The 21,400-nt window shown below is 32.3% G+C and overlaps 1 pseudogene; it reads right to left on the bottom strand.

Moving 5' to 3' along the window:
* Positions 1-391: 391 nt before the first annotated feature.
* The window catches only part of LOC120197609, a 39,911-nt pseudogene continuing 18,902 nt past the window's right edge, over positions 392-21,400 (bottom strand).

Genomic DNA, 21,400 nt, shown 5'->3' with positions numbered 1-21,400 from the left:
CAATTTAAATAACTCGAATAACTCAAATAACTTGAAATTTTTAGTAATTATTATATTTATTTTCAAGTTTGAGTCGAGTCTTTAGATATTATATGATATATGTATATCACGTATGAAAAAAAATATGAAGAAATATATGTGTATTATATATATATATATATATATATATATATATGTATATATATGGTTATAGAAAGTTACTTAAATTAGAATCAAATAACATTATAATATTATAAATATTTACAATTAAATTTAAACAAAAACTCGAAAAATTTGACTTGACTTGACTCGAAAAAATTTCAAATCAAGTCTTAGTTGTAAAATAAGACTCATTAACTCAAATAACTTGAAATTTTTTAACTCACTCGATCGAACGCTCACCCCTACATGAAACTATGCGATGCAACTTTAATGGCATGCCCGGATTGGTTCGGTCACCGACTTTCCGTCTTTACAGTTTTCCCCATTCAACAAGCAATTTGGTGCAGGATGTTTCTTTTTATTGGCTTCAGCAATATCTATGGGGTTCAAGAAGCTTGGTTGGTTAGTTGAAGAAAGCAGCCTTGCCCAAATCCTGTCCGTAATGACAACCTTGCCCACAATGAGAGGCATGTAATAACCTAATCAACTAAAATATAAGTTTTGAAAGTTTGGTGGTTAAAGTATAACTTTGTAAAAGTCCAATAACTCGAAAATGTAATTTTTAAAAGTTATTTTTTGGGTTTATAAATAAGTAGTTAAGCCCAAAATAATTATTTTAGTGGATTTCATAATTTTGATTTGGAGTTTGTATAAAAGTTTATTAAAGGACAAAATAGAAATTATATTCGGATAATCGGATAGAATCGAAAGTCTATAAAAATTTGAAGGAATGTATTTTTGTGTTAGAAAAATTATATGGATATTTTTAATTAGTGAAATTTAAGTTGGATTGGTGGAATTTGGTGAAAATTGTACTATAAAGTCGAATAGTGTAATTTAGTGACTAAAATAAAATTTTAGAAAAATTTGATGGTCAAAAAAAGAAATTAAGAGATGAGATTTTTACATCCATTTAATAATATTAAAATAAAATTAAAGGAGTGGCATGTAGGTCAAAATAGAGATTCATTCAGGGCAATTTAGAATTTTGGATTAAATTAAATTAAATTAAAAATTTAATTTAATTAGCTTTTAAAAGTTAAAGTTAAGAGATATTTGCTTAGAATTTTCAAGAAATCAGATTCTTTCTTCCAGCAAGCTGTCGAACCTCTTAGTCAAAGACCACGATAAATCTAATGATCCAAGTAACTCAAAGGGGAAGAAAAAGATGCAGGATTAAGAAAATTATCGTGGAGAAAGTTCGATAATGAGGCAAAGGTGAGTGCATTTAACTTGTATTTATGTTATCAAAACAAACATTGGCTTGTAATGAGTCAGTGTCAGAATTACATTAAGAAGTGATAAGAAGTGACTCCTAGTGTATGACAAGTGTACTTCAAGACTATATGTTCAATTGGTAAACTTATAGATTTAGTGAATAAGTTAAGGATGCAAGTTAGTGAAATCTGCGTAGAAATTATGTTTTGAAAAATCACCAGAAAATTATATAAAAATAACTGAAGAATGAATCTTAATAATTGGATTCGTATATCAGTATAGTTTTGTTTAGAATAAATAAAAACTGATTTCAATGGGTATACAAAAAGATATGAATTTTTAATCAGTGATATGTCAAAAAATAGGGCATCAGATTTTGATTGAAACAACTTCTGTCAGTCAACTTTGAAAATTCGCTATAAATTGTATAAGTGGAACTAGACGGATTGCCTTATAGGTTAGACTCGTACTCGAGTCTAGTTTTCATTGGTGCAAACATAATAATTTTTCAGTATATAAATTAATACATAATAATATTTGTTTGAAGGTAGTGCAAACTGCCAGAATATGAAATTTTGATAAATTGTGTATTGAAAGTAGTGGAAGGCAAAGGATTTAAATTTAAAGCTTAGTGAGACTTATATTTTGATTTAAAAAAATAAAGTGTTAAAGTGGGTACAATTTATTTATTTGATTATTATAGTCGATGACGACTTGCGATAAGTCAACCTCATTTTATTTTCTAGTATGATTTATAAATTTTCAATATGGAATATTTCTATAATCATCAAGTTTTATGAATGATTTTGGATATGAAATGCCTAAGTATGATATTTATGATGATTAATTTTAAATGTTTGCAGATATCAGATGATTACAATTATCAAATATTTACAGATATCAAATGTTTTACACTTATCAGACAAAGATTAATAAATGATTCTATGATGATACATATAAGCCCATTTTATGTTGCATTGAGAGTCATAGGTACATTTGTCATGCCATTTAGTGAGTACTTTTTAGTTATATGTTATCAGTTCAGCTTTGGTACATTCGTGTACCAATGTTCAACACCCTTGGTGCTCGGGTTATGATTGCATTGAAGTGTATCATATCGCAGTTTTAATTATGATTTGACATATTGTTGTGCCTAGTGCGCACCTTAAATTCATGTATCTTATATTATCTTACATATATATTGGGGTATAACAGTAAATGTGAAAGTTATGACATTGTATGAAAGAAAGGACAATATAATTGAAAAGAAAGTTTTGAAATATTGTCGAATGAAAAGAAAAAAAGTTATTTATGATATTTGATGTTGACTTACATGATTTTTTATAAAATCATGAGATGATGATTTTTCAGGTTTTTAGAAGAAAAAAATGGCTTGACTAGCCGAGTTTGAAGTTTAATGTTTTTATTTATACAATTTATTTCTTATATTTTATGAAATTTACGGTTTTATATCACTTTAGTTATATTTCTGCCTCACTAATTTTTACTTAACACATGATGATTTTTATGCGTAGGTTCAAATAAAGTAGAGGACGTAAAGTGAGGAGCTTGCCAGCATCTTATGGAAATCAAATCTACCGATAGTTTCAGTAAGACATCCTAACTTTAACTTATTAGTGGCATGTACATTATATACGTAAGGTTGCTTTATTAGATTCATTTTTAAAGGTCTGTATTAGTAACTAGGATTTTTTTTAATTTTGGCTAATTTTTAGTATTAATCGTATTTATGAATAAATAGCGTAAATATTATATTTTAAATGTTTTTAAAAATTAAGCAGTATTTAGGTAGTGTATATATATATAGTTATGATAAGCTCTGAACTAGGGCTATAAATGAGACGAGACATATCGCGAGCTACTCGAGATCGATTCGATCAAGGTTCGATAAATACTCGAATCGAATGGACTCGACTCGAGTTCTTAACGAGCCGAAACGAGCTACTTGATATTCAACTTGAAAAGCTCATGAGCAACTCGAAAAATGTTATATTATAATTTTAGATTTTTTAAAATTACACTATTAAAAATACATTATTGATAATTATAAAATTTTGTAATGAACCCTAAGCCCTACGCCCTAAACCCTAAAACATAATATTTCAAAAACTATATTGATTAATTAATATCAAGTCGTGAGCAGCATTTAATATCAAGATACTATATTGTACTTACCTCATAAATCAATACCAAGTTGATTAATTAATGTATTTGTAATGAATCTTAAACTTTAAACCCTAAACCTTAAACACTAATCCCTAAGCCCTAAACCCTTAATCTGATTATATGATAAGGGTTAAGTTATGCACATGGAGGTAACAAACAAATTATGTAAAATGATGTTATGTGACTCCTAAATAAATCATTCGCATACTTATACATAAACATATCAACATGCAAAATAAATATACACAACTTGCTGATTGAGACATGATTTTATCATATCTTAATGATGACTATCGACACCATCATTGCTTTCAAGCACTGACTCACCAACATAATATTTCAAGAACTGACTCGACGAAATAATGTAAACGGAGATTTGATGTACAAATACAACTAAAACGATGGGATCATATTTTATCATACCATAGTCAACAGGTTAACATCAATATCATACAATCACCAATTTTTTAATGAAAAATGGCGAGTTCGAATCATATGAATAGTCGAGTGACCATTTTATAACTTTTAATGGTTGAAGGACTCAACAACATAACATCCTATAGTCGTGGGACTATTTTATAACTTTTAATAGCCATGGGACTATTTATATAATTTACCCTATTATTTTCATATGATCTTTTCAATGACTTGATAAAAATGAATTTAAAAATATTATATGGAATTAATAATCAACCGATGTGAATATTAATAAAAATATTAATATATTTAATGTAAAAATTAATATATTTAGATGGAAAAAATTAAAAAAAATTATATTAATTATTGATAAAATAATATTTTATACAATTTTCGTCTATCATGATCCTACACCTATAACAGATGGTTGCAGGATATGCAATATTTAACTCTCACAAATGTTAACCTCAATTAATCCATTAACAGATGCGTGAGGTGATAATTTTAAAATAATAAAAAAATCCATATTCACTGGTTGTACACTTCTTTCTTTCATCTCATTTCTTCATCACTTTATCTTCTTCTTCCTCTGCACATGGGTTTAAAAACCAAAAACCCATATTCACCAGTTGTGCACTCTAGGATCCCTGTGGCCGTTCACCTCTCACCGCTGGTGTTAGGCACCGATAGCCATCTACCATTGTTTTTATCCCGGTCGACAGCCTAATCCTAAAAACTAAACAGCCACCCCCATTTTTAGAGTTCTCAAACTCTCCCCCTTTTTTCTCCTAGCCGAGAGCCCCTCCACAGGGCCAAACAAACGTCGGCCACCATCCACCAGTGGCGTAATTCACTTAACCTACCATCTCTGACGACCGAGAAAGGCCTAAACGTATCCCACAGACCTTTGTTTCTTCTTTTCACTCTTCCACAGTAATACACCTAAAATCCATATTTACAAACTCCAACTTCAAACTACCAAACTAGTGAAAGGTACCCAAACTCATAAGCACCAAAACCCAAACTAAGATTTTTCTTCAAGTTTTGCTATCATAAAATTAATCAACAAAAAATAGATTAGAGCATCATGTTTACCGAGTAAAACCCAAAACAACAAGAATTAAAAATATAGTAACATAGCTAGGGGAGGAAGCTTTGTTTTTGAAGCAGAGATCAAAGATGAGAGTGAAAAGAAGCTTGGAATATAGAGATTATGCATTGTAATTTAAGTTGGTCATGTGAGTTGATATCCCACATCGGTGGTTCTTGGGGAATAACGGGTAAAGTCGAGTGTATAAAAGGAGGATGGGTTTCAGCAAATGAAAATTAATCAGTCGAGCTTGAATCTAGCTTCAATCGAGCTTCAATCGAGCTTGAGTCTCGAGCTCTTGAAATTTTTTTGAGTTCGAGCCTTTTCGAGTTTGAGTCGAGTTTCAATAATATATTTTGAGTTTGAGCTGAGCTTGATAATTTTTAGCTCGTGAGTTTTCGAGTCGAGTCGAGCTTACTTTTACAGTTTTCAAGTTCGAGTCGAGTTCAGCAATACTCGAACTCGACTCGGCTCATTTACACCCCTACTCTGAACTGCCTACTTACAGACTAAAATTTGATTTGTTTTTCAGTGATTAAATATTATTTTATGATTTTATACGAATAAGATAATAGTTTAAAAGTTAAAACATTGAAAGTTTTTAAAAAATGAGATTTTAAATCTTTATACATAGTAAATGTTTATCTAATTGATGTGACTTATATGGCTCGTATTACGAGATATATATAGGCTATGAGTGTTATATTTATTGGTATCAGAGTTGTATGTTTTGTCAATTCTTGGTCTAAATTGAGCCTATGTTATATTAGAAATATGTACATGTCACTAGGATGTCAAAATTTCTGATATGATATTGTTTGATGATTTTATTGATAATACTGCTCCTTAAAAACATAATTTTGAAATGTATGTATTAGATATCTGAAGTTAAGAACAAGGGTAATAAAGTAGATAATGTTAGAAAGAGAATCGCTATTAAAATCGTTCCAAACGGATCTAGGACTTTAGAATCTAACCTTAGAAGAGTGGGAGCTGTAAGGGATTTTCTTCTATTATGTGGACGAAAAACCTCAGCGTTTAATGAGGTTACTGAATTAGAGGAATCTATCAGAAGGTTTAAAAGGATTAAAAGAGAAGTTAAGGTTGATGAGGATCCACATATTATTGAATTTATCGATGATTTTGGAATGTTTATAGGTAAATAAAGTGTATGTTAAAGTTTAAAGAAAGTTAAGTTTTAGTGAATCAGATGGCAATTATGCTATCCTTTGAAAGAATTTAAAATGAGATTGAAATAGAGTAGCTATTGATCCGAAGGACATGAAGGGTTTCACGATTATGGTAATTGGAGTAACGTTATAAAAATGTGAAAGTATATATAGAATAATTTAAGGTGGTAAAGTAGAAATTTATTGTTAAGAGAAGAATTCATGAATAAGTTGTGTTAATAAAAAAATTGCCTTAAATAGGATTTTTCTTAGAATTTATTTATAGTAACAAAACTGTTGGATTTTAGTGTTAGAGTAAAACAGATAAGTAGAAATTGTCTAATATAGGTTCAAGAGGTGATGTTTTCGACAAATCTTATGGAATTACCATTTGATGAGTCTGAGATTATTGTGGACAATGATTGGTTATTTTTGTATTATGGTTAGGTAGGTTTTCGCAAGAAGAAATTAATTCAGAAAAATGTGAAGGGTTTCGAAATAATTGAAATCGGAGAAAAAGTGAAATTATTGTCTAATGTGATATGTGTAGTAATGGCAATAGAATTGACGTAAAAAAGGTTATTCAATTTTTCTGGTAAATGTAATTGACAGTTGAACATCTGAAGTTAAATTGAAGAATATTCTGGTAGTTTGGGAATTTTTAGATGTAATCCCTGATGAATTACATGGATTACCTCCTAATCAAGAAGTAGAGTTTATGATTGAATATTTTTTGGGTGCAATGGTTATCTCAATGGCTTTGACCCAACTCAAAAAGTTAAAGGCACAATTATATGAGTTATTTGATTGGAATTTCATTAGACCAAACGTATCTGCATAGGGTGCACCGATACTCTTTGTTAATAAGAAAGATAGATTTATACAATTACATATAGATTACTCTCAGCTAAATAAAATGTTGGTGAAGAATAAATATTTTTTCTAAGGACTGATGATCTATTTGATTAGCTTGAAGGTATTTTAGTATTATCGAAGATTGATCGTTGAATTGAGTATTATCAGTTGATGATTAAAGAGGAAAACGTTTCAAAATCGACTTTCAGAACCCGACAAGGTCACTATGAGTATGCAGTGATGTCATAAGGACTGATTAATACCTCTTCAGCATTCATAGATTTGATGAATCGTGCGTTTCAATATTATTTGGATAAATTTGTGGTTGTGTTAATTGATAATATTCAGTTTATTCTAAGAGCAAAAAGGAACACGACACACATTTTCGCATTGTACTTTAAAAAGTGTAGAATAAAAAGTTATATGCTAAGTCATCAATATATGAACTTTGGCTTTCGTAAGTTACTTTTCCTAGCCATGTGATTCCAGTAGAAAGAATCGGAGTAGATTCCAAAAAAAAAGTACAAATCATAGTAGATTGGAAAGCTTTGAAAATAATTCAAAGTTCGTAATTTCTTGGGATTAGCTGGTTATTATTAGAGTTTTGTGAAGAATTCCTCAATGATTTCTTCTTTTCTTACAAAGCTGCTTAGAAAAGATGAACCCATTGTTTGGAATGAAAAATGACAAGAAAATTTCGATATACTTAAGAATATTTTGACATAAGCACCAATTTTAGTGCAACCAAAATCAGGTATAAATTATGTGATTTGCAGTAATATGTCCCTTAATAGTTTAAAATGTGTCTTGATGTAAGGAGGTAAAGTGGTAATTTATACATCGAGATAGCTAAAGATACATGAACATAATTATACCACTCAGAATTTAGAGTTAGCGGTTGTGGTGTTTACTTTGAAAATATGACACCACTATCTCAATGGTAAATGATGTTATATTTGAATAGATCATAAAAGTTTGAAGTATTTTCTTATTCAAAAAGAATTGGATCTAAAGCAAAGGAGATGGAACGAGAAAAAAAAGAAAATAAAGTCTGGGATTTTTTTCAGTTATATGAAATTGTAAAGAGAGTTGGTCTGGTAATTTATCAGTTAGCATTACCTCTAGAAATGAATAAGATTTATAATGTATTTCATGTATCGATGCTTTGAAAGTATAGATTTAATACTTTACATGTGATTATACTGAGGAAATCGAGATTCACTTAAAATTATTATATGAAGAGAAAATAGTAAATATTTTGGTACATGTAGACAAAAAACTGAGAAATAAGACGATTACATTGGTAAAAGTTCTTTAGTGAAATCATAAAATTAAGGAAGTTAATTGGGAATGAGGAAAAGACACGAACAGATAGTCTCCATATGTCTTTACTTCAGGTATGTAAATACATATAGAAAATTTGAGAACAAATTTTCTTTAAGGGGGAAGAATTGTAATACTAAAATGTAAATTTTGACTAGTGACTAAAATGTAAATTTTAAAAGTTTGGTGACTAAAGTATAAATTGTGTAACAGTTCATGGACCAAAAATGTAAATTTTAAAAGTTATATTTTGGGTCTATAAATAATTAGTTCAGCCCAAAACAATTATTTTAGTGGGTTTCAGAATTTTGATTTGGAGTTTGTATAAAAGTTTATTAAAGAAAAAAGATCGAAATTATATTCGGATAATCAGATAGAATCGTAAGTCTACAAAAATTTGAAGGAATGTAGTTTTGGGTTAGAAAATTTATATGGATATTTTTCATTAGTGAAATTTAAGTTGGAATGGTGGAATTTGGTGAAAATTGCATTATAACGTGGAATAGTGTAATTTAGTGACTAAAATAAAATTTTGGAAACTTTTGATGGTCAAAAAGGGAAATTGAGAGATGATATTTTTACATCCATTTAAGAATATTAAAATAGAATTAAAGGAGTGGCATGAAGGTAAAAAATAAGGATTCATTAAGGGTAATTTAGACTTTTGGATTAAATTGAATTAAAAATTCAATTTAATTAGCTTTTAAAAGTCAAAATTAGAGACAATTGCTTAGAATTTTCAAGAAACCAACTTCTTTCTTCCAGCAAGTTGTCGAACCCCAATAGCCAAAGACCAATATAAATCTAGTGATTCAAGTAACTCAAAGGGGAAGAAAAAGATTTGGGATTGAGAAGATTATCGTTGAGAATGTTCGATAATGAGGCAAAGGTGAGTGTATTTAATTTGTATTTATGTTATCAAAATAAACATTGACTTGCGATGAGCCAGTGTCGGAGTTACGTTAAGAAGTGACTACTAGTGTATGACAAGTGTACTTGAAGCCTATATGTTCAATTGGAAACCTTATAGATATAGTGAATAAGTTAAGGATGCAAGTTGGTGAAATCTACGTAGAAATTATGTTCTGAATAGAAAGTTTAGAAAATCACCACAAATTCTAAGAAATAATTAAAGAATTAATATTATATCATTGGATTTTTATATTAGTCTAGTTTGGTTTAGAACAAACGGAAACTTATTTTGATGGGTATAAAAAAATATATGAATTTTTAATCGGTGATAGGTAAGAAAACAGGGCAGCAAATTCTGCCCGAAACAACTTCTGTCAATTAACTTTTAAAATCAACTATAAATTGTATTAGTGTAAATAGATGGATCTCCTTATATGGTTAGATTCGTATTCGAGTATAGTTTTTATTGATACAAACATAATAATTTTTCAGTATATAAATTAGTACAAAATAATAATTGTTTGAAGGTAGTGCAAACTGCCAGAATATAGAATTTTGATAAATTGTGTATTGAAAGTAGTGGAAGGCAAAGGATTTAAATCTAAAGCTTAGTAAGAATTATATTTTGATTTAAAAAATAAAGTGTTAAAGTGAGTGCAATCTATTTATTTCATTATTATTGTTAATGACGACTTGCGGTAAGTCAACCTCAATTTATTTTCCAGTAGGATTTATAAATTTTTAGTATGGAATATTTCTATAATATTTTTCATCAAGTTTTATGAATGATTTTGGGTATGAACTGCCCAAGTATGATATTTATGATGATGAATTCTAAATGTTTACAGATATCAGATGATTACAGTTATCAAATATTTACAGATAGAAAATGTTTTACAATTATGAGACACATATTAATAAATGATTCTATGATGATACATATAAGCCCATTGTATGTTGCATTGAGAGTCACAAGTACATTTGCATGTCATTTAGTGATTACTTTTCAGTTATTAGTTCAACTTTGGTACATTCGTGTACCAATGTTCAGGACCATTGGTGTTTCGGTTATGATTGCATTGAAGTGCATCATATCGCAGTTTCAGTTATGATTCGGCACCATGTTGTGCCTAGTGCGCACCTTAAACTCACGTACATTATATTCTCTTACATATACATTGGGCTATAACATTAAATGTGAAAGTTATGACAATATATGAAAGAAAGGAACATATAATTGAAAAGAAAGTTTTGAAATATGTTCGAATGAAAAGAACAAAAGTTATTTATGATATTCGATGTTGACTTACATGATTTTTGATAAAATCATGAGATGATGATTTTCAGGATTTCAGAAAGAAAAACAGCTAGACTAGCCGAGTTTGAAGTTTAATATTTTTATTTAAATTACAATTTATTTCTTATATTTTATGAAATATATGGTTTTATATCACTTTAGTTATATTTCTGCCTCAATAAGTTTTACTTAGCGCATGATGATTTTCAAGCATATGTTCGAATAAAATAGAGGACGTAAAGTAAAGAGCTTTCCAGCATCTTATGGAAATCAAACCTATAGACAATTTCAGTAAGATATCCTAACTTTGACTTATTAGTGGGCATTTACATTATATTTGTATAGTTGCTTTATTAGATTCATTTTTTTAAATGCATGTATTAGTAACTAGGATTATTTTCTTTAATTTTGGCTAATTTTTAGTATTAATCATATTTATGAATGAATAATATAAATATTATATTTTAAATATTTTAAAAAATTAAGTAGTTGTCTAACCGTCCTTCGGGTGGGTTTGGAATTGGGCTTCGACTTGAATAAAAATGTTAGAGCCTCCACTGATCATTTTTTATGAAATATTTGGTTGATCGGACACCATCTTACATGATCTGCGTTTTACCGGAAATGCGTCAGATTCGAGAGTCGGTTACAGTCAAGGAAGGATTAACACCCTTGAACCGCCCTTTCGGTACCATTTTAATTTCTCGATTGTCTTAATTGTGAAAATTTAAATTTAAAACTCGATTCGAATTACTTACCTCTGATCAATTAGAAGTGCCCCTAAAAAGTCAAAAATTATTAGATCATGAAATAAATATAAAAAGTTTTTTTTAAAAAAAGAATATAAAATGAAAGGATAAAATTGAAATAAAATTAAAGTTGAGGGACCTAATTAATGCTAAAGACGTGCTACAATAAAAAAAATAAGAGTTAGAGGGGTTAAATTGCAAAAAAAAATATAAATTATAAACAATGACTAAATCGAATTAATTGAAAATTTAGAGGTAAAATTGAGGTAAGTGACCAAAATGAATTACGTATCAAACCTTCAGGGATCTTGTAATTACACAAAGGTCCCCTATAAATAGCCCTTTAAACCCAAAATAATTATCATTTTCCTCATTTTTCACATTCAACATTCTCTCCCTTCTCTCTAACTCTCTCCCCTCCTTTTTAAACCGGTTGAAACCCGGCCACCCGCCAGTGCCAAACTCATCGCTTGGACTACTGCTCCGACTGCCACCGTGGTGACCGAATCACCCTATCCTAGCCCATTCGAAAGCACTTTTCACCCCCAAGCTAATTCTACCGATCAAATCATCAAATAAGATCCCCCTCGACGTAGATCAAAGCTGAAACTATTCGGTTTTACCTTTTATCTCTGGCACCCCTTTGTTTCTTAAGTGACCGTTTGCTTTCCTCGATGGTGACTCTTCCCTTGCAACCGATGATATCCTTGCTTTTCTTCTTCGAATAATGTTTTTACTTTGGGGTTTTAGTCTTTGTGGTGTATTTTGCTCGGGTTCCTTCGATGTTGTTGTGGATTTTTCTGTTGTTGTTGATTGGGGACGATTTCCTTGTTGTTTGCTGGTTTGTTTTATGGTATTTCTCTTGTATGTTCCATGTCCTTTGCTTGGCCTCACAGGAGGATTTTTATAGCCTCAATTTTGGGTTGTTTTTAGTCCCGATCGGGAGGGGATTTGTGGGTTACTTTCTCCGATATTTTTGTATGTTGTTGGTCAGAGTTTTAGGGATGGTTTAGTCCCTAGCTTCGACCGATTACTGTTCTGATTCCCTATTCAAGGGCTGAGAAATTCAATCAGTGCTCGATATGTTTGGGCGCGTGACTCCACGCGTGCTCCCGTGCGATGTCGTTGGCTTGATATGAAACCCTAATTTCAGGATTCTAGACTGGGTCAAGCCCACCTAATCTGGGTCTACTGGGTCAGACTTACCCGATTGGGCTTCCTACTGGACTTCATTGGACTTAAAAATGGAAATAAAAATAAAAATAAATAAATAGAAATAAAATAAATAAAAATGTATATATATATTTCGAAAAAAATATTTTCAAAACCCAAACACATTTTCTAAAATATATTATATATATTTTCAAAAAAATATCTTAAAACTATATATTATACATATTTTCAAAAAATGATTTCAAAACTATATTATATATATATATATATATATATATTCAAAAACGTTTTTTTAACCATATATTATATTTTTTAAAACGTTTTCAAAACTATATATTATATATATTTTTTAAAATGTTTTCAAAATTATATATTATATATATTTTCAAAAATGTTTTCAAAACTATATTATATATATTTATATATTTGAAAATGTTTTCAAAACTATATTATATATATATATATATTAAATAGAACCCCTGACGAAAATGAGTGATTACAACTGCCCCTCTTTGCTCATTATCGTGTAAAGAAAATATGGAAAAGACACAAAGGCACAAATTTTCGTTCGGTGTATATGGGTTTTGAAATAAGCATGCTCATATGAGAGTTGTTGAATTCTGAGCTTGAAATCCAACTTAAGGTTCTCATTGAATTTTTATCAACTACCCTCCGCTATGGAGTTGAGATTCGAAGAAGATGATAACTCCCTATTGTTGAGCCATATTGTGGGTGACTCTAGAGTTGTTTTTTAACATGATATCCTTCGTTTTGAAGTTGAAATCGTAGTTCGAAATTTGAATCGAAAGTGGCTTCTTGTTGCCAAATCGTAGTTAACCTTGGTCTTCTTCTTGGTTTAAAGACCTCGGTGTGAAAACTTGATCGGAAAGTAGTTCCTTGTTGCTACTATGCGTTTGATATGCCTTCGAGCTAAATGGAATCGAACTCGAAAGTTTTTTGTTGACAGATAGCCCTTCTTGGCTTGAGCTATGATGTAAATTAGTCTAGGAGATAGTTCTTTGTTACTAAGTCGCAGCCAACCTAGGTCTTCTCCTTGACTTAAAGACCTCGGTTTAAAGTTCAACCGATAAGTAGTTCCTCGCTACTACCATGCGGTTGATACACCCTCGAGATGAATGGAATCGAACTCAAAAGTTTTTGTTGACAGACAAACCTTCTTGCCTTGAGCTATGTTGAAAATGATTCCTCTAAGCGAAGGATGACTCCCCTTCTCGGGTCTATGCCAGTCATAATTCCTTAGATGACTCCCCTTAGCGGGAAAGGAAAGTGGTATATTCTTCGGGTGGTTCCCCTTCGCGGGTTTGAACCAGGTGAGATGTTATAAAAATGAATTCTAATTGTAATAATAAAAACAATGAAAATAATTATAAAAATAGTTATATATTTCTTATTTATCTATATATTAAATATCTTTTTTATATCTTAGTTATATTTTTTTTGCTATTCTATTTTATTCTATTAATTTATTATATGTTATATTTATTCTAATTATCTATATTTAGACTAAAAAATTTAAATTATCTTCGAATTTGAAATATAAATGAAATCCAGATCATTCAAAATGGTAGACTTCTTTCTTTTGTCTTTTGATTTCATTCATAAAGTTTAAAGGCAAAAGCTAAGATGAAAAAAGAATTGACCGTTCGAGTATTCCACCAAATTGATCGAGAAAACTGAGAGTCAGAGTGGCATATATATGTTATGGAATACCCATCCATATTGAATTGTGAATACAGAAATGATAAATATTTTCTGATTGGACCAAATAAATATAAATATAGGTCTCCGATAGTGATGAAAGAAGATAAACAAACAAGAAATAAAATAGGGAAAGACCCTTTGATACGATATAAGAATCACTATCTATATCTACTAAATCGCATAAAAATGAATGACTCCCCTTAAAGGGAAAGCCATGTAGTATATTCTTCAGGTGACCCCTCTTTGCAACAAAGTCAATTGAGGTAGTCTGTCAGCCGGATATAATCCGTTGTGGAGAAAACTTTAACTGGAAACTAGTCACTCGCCATTGAGTTAAGCTAAACTGAATCTGTTCTGAATTGGCTCCCGAACTCGTCGAACCCGATTTGAAGTTGATTCTAAGATCCATCGATCTTTCTATAGGTCAAGTTGGTTGAGGTGAAGCTCCTCGCTGTTGAGTTTAGCATCCACCATCAATTTTTTGAAGACACCTTTGAATCGAGTATCCTTCGTTGGGAAGTTGAAATTTGACTCTAAAGCTGCAAAAATTATGTATGTGAAAAATGATAAATGTGATGCTCTTAAGTATGTCTAAGATGTATGCACAATGAATTAGTTCTTGCTTTATTTCTTGGACAGAGTCTCATTCTTTGTCTACTGGTTCAGTCCTTGGAATTGATCATGCTCCCGCACTAATGGCTTCATGGTAAATTTCTGACATTTGCTCATTTTTTGGCTCAATCCAGTGATCTTGTACTCCTGATTGTATGGATAAGAGATTCTTAAGTTTTCTCTTTGTTTACTCAAGGGAATAAGACTCTTTTGCATTTCAGTTGATAATCAATAACTGGAACTGGTTGAATCAATATCGTTGTTGACACATCAATATTTAGTGAAAGGCATCCTTACATGGCTTTGAAGCTCAAACAATAACCTCTACAGCCAAGGTTGTCTCTTCTAGTATCTGTAAAATTATTCTGATTGTCATGGAAAAAGACTGGCAAACAAGAAGGCATGTTGTCTAGAAATTATATCAAACACCCTCAGTGCTTCGTGTGAGTTCTCAGCTTCTTGTATTTGTAGAGTACTTTGAATTTCTTGCACGTGAATCTTGGCAACAAAGCTTATCTTTACTCTAAATGACATTGAGTTATAAAAGTCTCGCTTTCATGCTCATTTGGACTGTCATTATCATGAGGCCTTGTGTTCCCATTGTTTCTCTTTGATATGGCATCCTCAAGTGCAACAATAAACTCATGCTTCGGGAGGGGCCCGAATTTCTCATCACCATGGGCTAAACATTTTCCAACCAACTCATTGTTATATGTTGCTTGCACCTTACTGGGCGACCATCTTCATAGTAAAAAGAGACACTGTGCTGGATGAAGCAACCATCTGTATTGCTCATACTCACTTTGAGATGATTGGTTAGAATGATTATTTTTATCCTTGTGATCCAGTATCACGTCTGGCTGTGGATTGTAACACTACCTTCTTCTTCGCAAAATCAAGCTCTGTTTTGATAAGAAACACGTCAGGAGGTGGTGGAAAGAGAAGAGATTGAAAACCTGGAGATGCCCCACATCATTTCAGATCCTTCAACCAATTTTTCAAGGAACAGTGTCTTGTCTGAGATATATCTCCCCTTTTTAAAAAAGGTTTGGTATAAAAATGATGTCAGAGCAATTGAAGCAAAGTATTAGTTCACTAAATATCAAATAAATGAATCACACAAGTTGTTTTCAAAGGTTATAGCCCTTTGACAAGTATATAGATCCATGGGTGATATGGGAAAGCAATGCGATTTGGTTTTGATTTTCATTATTTTTAAATAGGATGTAAGCAAAATAGAGCAACTGATGCATTCCCCTGTAAGGCCCTTTTAGAGAGCATTTCTATTTCCGTTCTCAGAAATCTTCCATTTGTTTACAGATTCCTTAAGCAGATATAGCGTTGAAATATCGATCTAAAAGCAAAACCCCTGAGTGCTTTTATGTAGTCAACTATAACAGATGCTTCTTGACTCTCTTAGTCCATCTTTCATCGAAGTTTAATTTCAAATCCACATTTATTTCAGGAATTATCGCCTTTAAATTATACTTTGTTAAACTTGATGCCCTTCCTTTAGATTTTGCTGGGAGATTAATCTCGACACATAGAGACTAGTGTCATGATCTGAATGTACTCGTATTCATAAAGTTAGGGAACTTAACATTGCCCATTACTTTAGCAGAATACCCTTAGTTAAAGGATTCAAGTGTCAGAAAGTCTTCGACTTGACAAACTCAAACAAAACTCACTTCATAAAGCTTGGACATTACCACCATAGCTGCTTCAGACATTACCTCCGAAGATTAACAGCCTACTACTTTCAGTAGAGTGCCCCCAACATTGTTAAAATTATCGTTCATTAATATCACATTAACTCTTTGATTTCAAGATTTCCTAAGTTTTTCCAGAAGAATCTATTATAGTCTGATTGTTAGTGAAAATCATAAAATTTCATCTTTATAGCTCAATTACTAAGCAACTGATCTAAGCCAAATTTGTTTATTCCACTATTCCATTTGTGAAAATTGTATATCGCCACGGAACGTCCTTAGCAGACATGCAAACTAAACTGGTCTTGCAATGTCATGCATCAAAGATGTCCCATCTTGTCTACTTCCATACTTGTATGAGTGAACTAGCATTTTCTTTTTTGGGTAAAAGATAGGGATATTGTTTTTTTTCAAAAGGAGTTTGATCTTGGCATATGTCAAAAGGCTATAACCACCTTTCTCAAAATGTGCATTTCATTATACTTGATATTCACTGAATTTCAAACAATTCTCTATTACTCAAAGAGATGTCATTTTTTTTTTAAAAAGTTCAAGCATATAAAAGATAAATTCAAACAAGACATTGTTTCACATACAACACAAGTATGTGGTAATAATGATGATATCTTCTTGCCTCATCCCAAGATATCATGTTCCTTGATTGCGGCTTTTCAGATCCATCTCCAGTTGCAAAAATATCCGTTTTGGGAGTATCCTTATCGTAAAATTTCAACTCTTTTCTGTCATTCCTTAGATGGATCAAAGCTCTAAATTCAACACATTCTTGTACATCATGTCAATCCTCGTTGTGATAAAAATAATGACTTCCACCTTTGCGATCTGATGTGCTAGGATACGGTATAAGAAACCTTGCTTTCACCATCTGTCTACATACCCACGCTAGGGGAGACATTATTTCAGCAACACTTGTTTTGACTCTCTTGTTCCTTTCCTCAACAATTGCATTAACTCAGTCTTCTTGGTGGTTAGGCAAAGGGTTTTGTGCAACATTCGATGCCCCTGAGTTGTTGAAGTGGATCCAATTATTGTTTCACATTCTCTGTACGATTCTCTTGTATGTGAGGCAGTTCTCGATAGTGTGCCCTGGGACACCGCCATGATATTTGCAATGTGCGTTCTCATCATATCACCTGGGTATAGGTTCCACTGGATATGGTGACACTATATGAGTGTCGAAGAGTTGCTTGTAAAGTTCTTTGTAAGTCATGAGAATAGTATCAAAATATTCCCTTTCTCTTTCTTTCATGGGTTCCTTGAATCTTGTCGAGAAGTACTTGACGGTACAACTGTAGTTGATTTTGGATTGGAGAATGTAACACCTTTGTTGATGTTATTGACCTCTCTATCCCTCTTCTTCATAGGAGGTTTCTTACTGGTATCCCCTCCCTCAATCTTGCCTTGTTTTATGGCCATTTCTATCATCTTCCCGACTATAACTAAGTCAGAAAAATTTTCAGATGTGATTGCAACCAGGTGCCCGAAGTAAAGAGCCTTCAATATTGGCTGAAATTTTCGTTGTGCTTCTTCTTCATACTTTGTAGCATAACTCGATCTGGTCTTATATCATTTACATGTTTGTATTGTTTCAAGAATGACTTGGACAAATCCTTCAAAGTCTTGATATGAGATCGGTTCAGCTGGTTGTACCACCAGATGGCTGAACCAGACAAACTCTCTTGGAAGCAATGAATCAAGAGTTGGTCGTTTCCTACGTATCCTGTCATCTTTCGACAAAACATGGTAATATGGGCTGACAGGCATCTGTTCCCATCGAACTTCTCAAACTCTAGGGATTTGAATTTTGGAGGAAGAACCAAATCTGGGACTAAACTTTGTTCTACGGAATCGACTCCATAGTAGTCATGGTCTCCTTTAACCACCTTCATTTGGTCCTCCAACTGCTTGATTTTCTCTTCCATTTTCTTTGCTCTGTCTTCTTCATCAAAATCCGGTATATGGTAATCACCCAGATTATTCTCAGGGTGGGATATAGAAGTCTATACTTTTACAGCAGACGAGGCCTTTGGTTTTGCAGCGGATGAGTCCCTTTGAAGTTCTGGTAAGATTTCAGGTAGAACAACCATTTGTGGGGTTGGTGGCATAGTTACCCTTCAGATGTCCCTGCCCCAAGTGTACTTGCTTGATTCAGACCAGCTAATTTTGCAATAATTTGGTCAACCAAGGACTCTTGGCTTTTGGTGATCGACTCGAGAGTGTTTTGATTATTCTGACTTATTTTCTCCTCCAGCTCCTTTTGTAACCTTAACATGTTCTCCTCGAGTTGAGCTATCTTTACTTCAATCTTCTTATTTTTTGAATGGGTGTTATGAGGATGAGGTGTGTCCAATGCTTGGGGTGGTATGTCCAGTGTTTGTTCCTTTTGATGAGACATTTTCTGTTAGTTAATGTGAATGTAAAGAAATGAAGAAAAAAAACAAATGCAAAGTATGTAGAAATGCATGAAATGTTTGAGGCACTGATCCAAAAATGTGTCTTGTTATTATAAATAATCTTTATTGGGACAAAATTTGTGTTTCTTAGGAGACTAAAAATATCTCAAAGGTACATTTTGACTAAGTCCTCTAGCCCCGAACGGATTTTAACAGCTTGACGAGTCTTTTTCCTTAATCTGCCACCGGCTGAATACCTTGTCAGACTACTCCAGCTTCTCTTTCCAAACCGTGCAAGTGATGTGTCACTTTCTGTACTTGCTCCAAGAAATGACTGTATCTCTAGCTTTCACCATTTCATGAGCCTCCTCCCAATGAAAACGCCATTGAAATCCTCCATCAAAGGTAACTATCTGAAGCTTATTTGCTTGTTTTTAAAACCGTCTACAATGGTCTCTAACTCAGTTATGATTTTGCCATCTTGTTATTGTTGTCTTTGAAGAGACCTCTCCAGATCAGCTACCCTAGTCTTCAGTCGTTTATTCTGGTATTGGATGGCCAACGAACGCCTTTGAGAAGTCTTTAGCTATTTTTTCATTGTCTCTTTTCCATCTTATCTTTCGAACTTCCTTTTCAAGTTGTTGGCTTCACCTTTCCAGTATTTGGAAGATCTTTTCAGACTAGAATTGTTTTGAACTTGTTCTTGACACCCCAATTGCCTCGATGTATCCCAAAGTTTTTGAGAAAATAACTAAGTCGTAGATACCCAGTATGAAGAGATCAAAGGATGATTCTTCATTAATTACTTGATGTGGGTCCAAGCAATTCCTTCTCCTTTACCTTTGCGTTGAATCTGGTCAATTATCCACTTTTCATCTACCCCTACAATCTTTACTAACCCATTCTTGAAAGGCTGACTCTTGATGAACTTGGTGTAGACCCGGTTCCTTCACAATGCAGCAAAGTAGTATATTCTTCGATGGTGGGTACCATGTCCTCTTGTTTAAATGAGAAATAATTGTACCCCGAATTCTAGAATTACATTAAGGCTCAAATTAGGGGCTCATCAATCTTGACATGGAGTAGAAGTGTGATATCACCATATCGCTGACAGAATTTATGTTTCTGGTCACCTTTCCAGCTGTACCAAATGCCTCGTAATTCTTGAACATCATTTTGCTTAAGGCTGACAGAGGCATAACCAACAAATTCCGACACATAGCTGCCTTGCAAGTTGTCCCCCTTTTCTTTCTGAGTCTTCTCTAACCATAGTCGGGCCTCTGTATTTTTCACCTCTTACATTATAACCCCTTTTTCCATTAATATGGATTCTTTGTGTTTAATAAACACTTTTTGTTGGTCAACGCCTTTTTTTATGATGCAAATGATAAGATAAAAAGAAAACAAAAGATGAAAGGAAAATAAGTCAGTAAAATAATAATCAAAATAATACTGAAAGTAAAAAAACAATCCTACCCCGCATGATATCTAACTAGCATGCTTAAATTCTTACCCATACATGATTTCTATCCCGCATGTTAATTTAATTTTGAGCAAGTCCTAACCGCATATTTTCCTTGTTCGCATGCTTTGAACAGTAAATAAAGTAGGAAATAACTCAAGCATCCTAGGTTTTGAAATGAAGTTTTGGGGCGGGCTCTAATTCTTTGTCTCCCGATTTAGGTTCTAAAAAAAAAGGTACCTAAGTTCTCCTTGCTGGTGACCCCTTGGGCTTGCCAGACCCTCAGTCCTAAGCCTATCGCAAGCTCATGTGGACTAAGTTAAACTCGAGAGGACACATTCCCTTATGTCTATACGGAGAATAAATTCACACGAAGACAAAAGATATATGAATCCCAAAGGTTACTTGCTAGGCCTATACGGAGAATAAATTCCCACAAAGGCGTCACTTTCACCTCCACTTATAAAAGGCTTTGTAGCTCGGGTATAGAGCCTGAGATAAGTTTTTTTAAAAAGATGAAATCATTGAAAAAATGTCAGTATAACTATTTATTTAAAAAATAATCAAAGATAAATAATAAGGATCGAATAAATAAATTAAAATTTAAACTTATAATTTTCGCTTAAGAAGACAACCGGAAATTAATTTTAGCCTGACTCACTTACCTGCCCCCAACAGAGTCACCAATCTGTCTTAATCGTCCTTCGAGTGGGTCCGAAATTAGGCTTCGACTTGAATAAAAATTTTAGAGCCGCCACTGATCATTTTTTTATGAAAAATTTGGTTGATCGGACACCATCTTACCTGATCTGCATTTTACCGAAAATGCGTCAGATTCGGGACTCAGTTACAGTCAATGAAGGATTAACACCTTTGAATCACCCTTTCGGTACCATTTTAATTTCTCGGTTGTCTTAATTGTGAAAATTAAAATTAAAATTTAAATACTCAAT

The sequence above is a fragment of the Hibiscus syriacus genome, unplaced genomic scaffold, assembly GCF_006381635.1.
Source record: "Hibiscus syriacus cultivar Baekdansim isolate YM2019G1 unplaced genomic scaffold, ASM638163v2 tig00117048_pilon, whole genome shotgun sequence".
Lineage (NCBI taxonomy): Eukaryota > Viridiplantae > Streptophyta > Magnoliopsida > Malvales > Malvaceae > Hibiscus > Hibiscus syriacus.
Note: the sequence above shows the minus strand (reverse complement) of the source record. Positions and strands in the feature narration are given on the sequence as shown.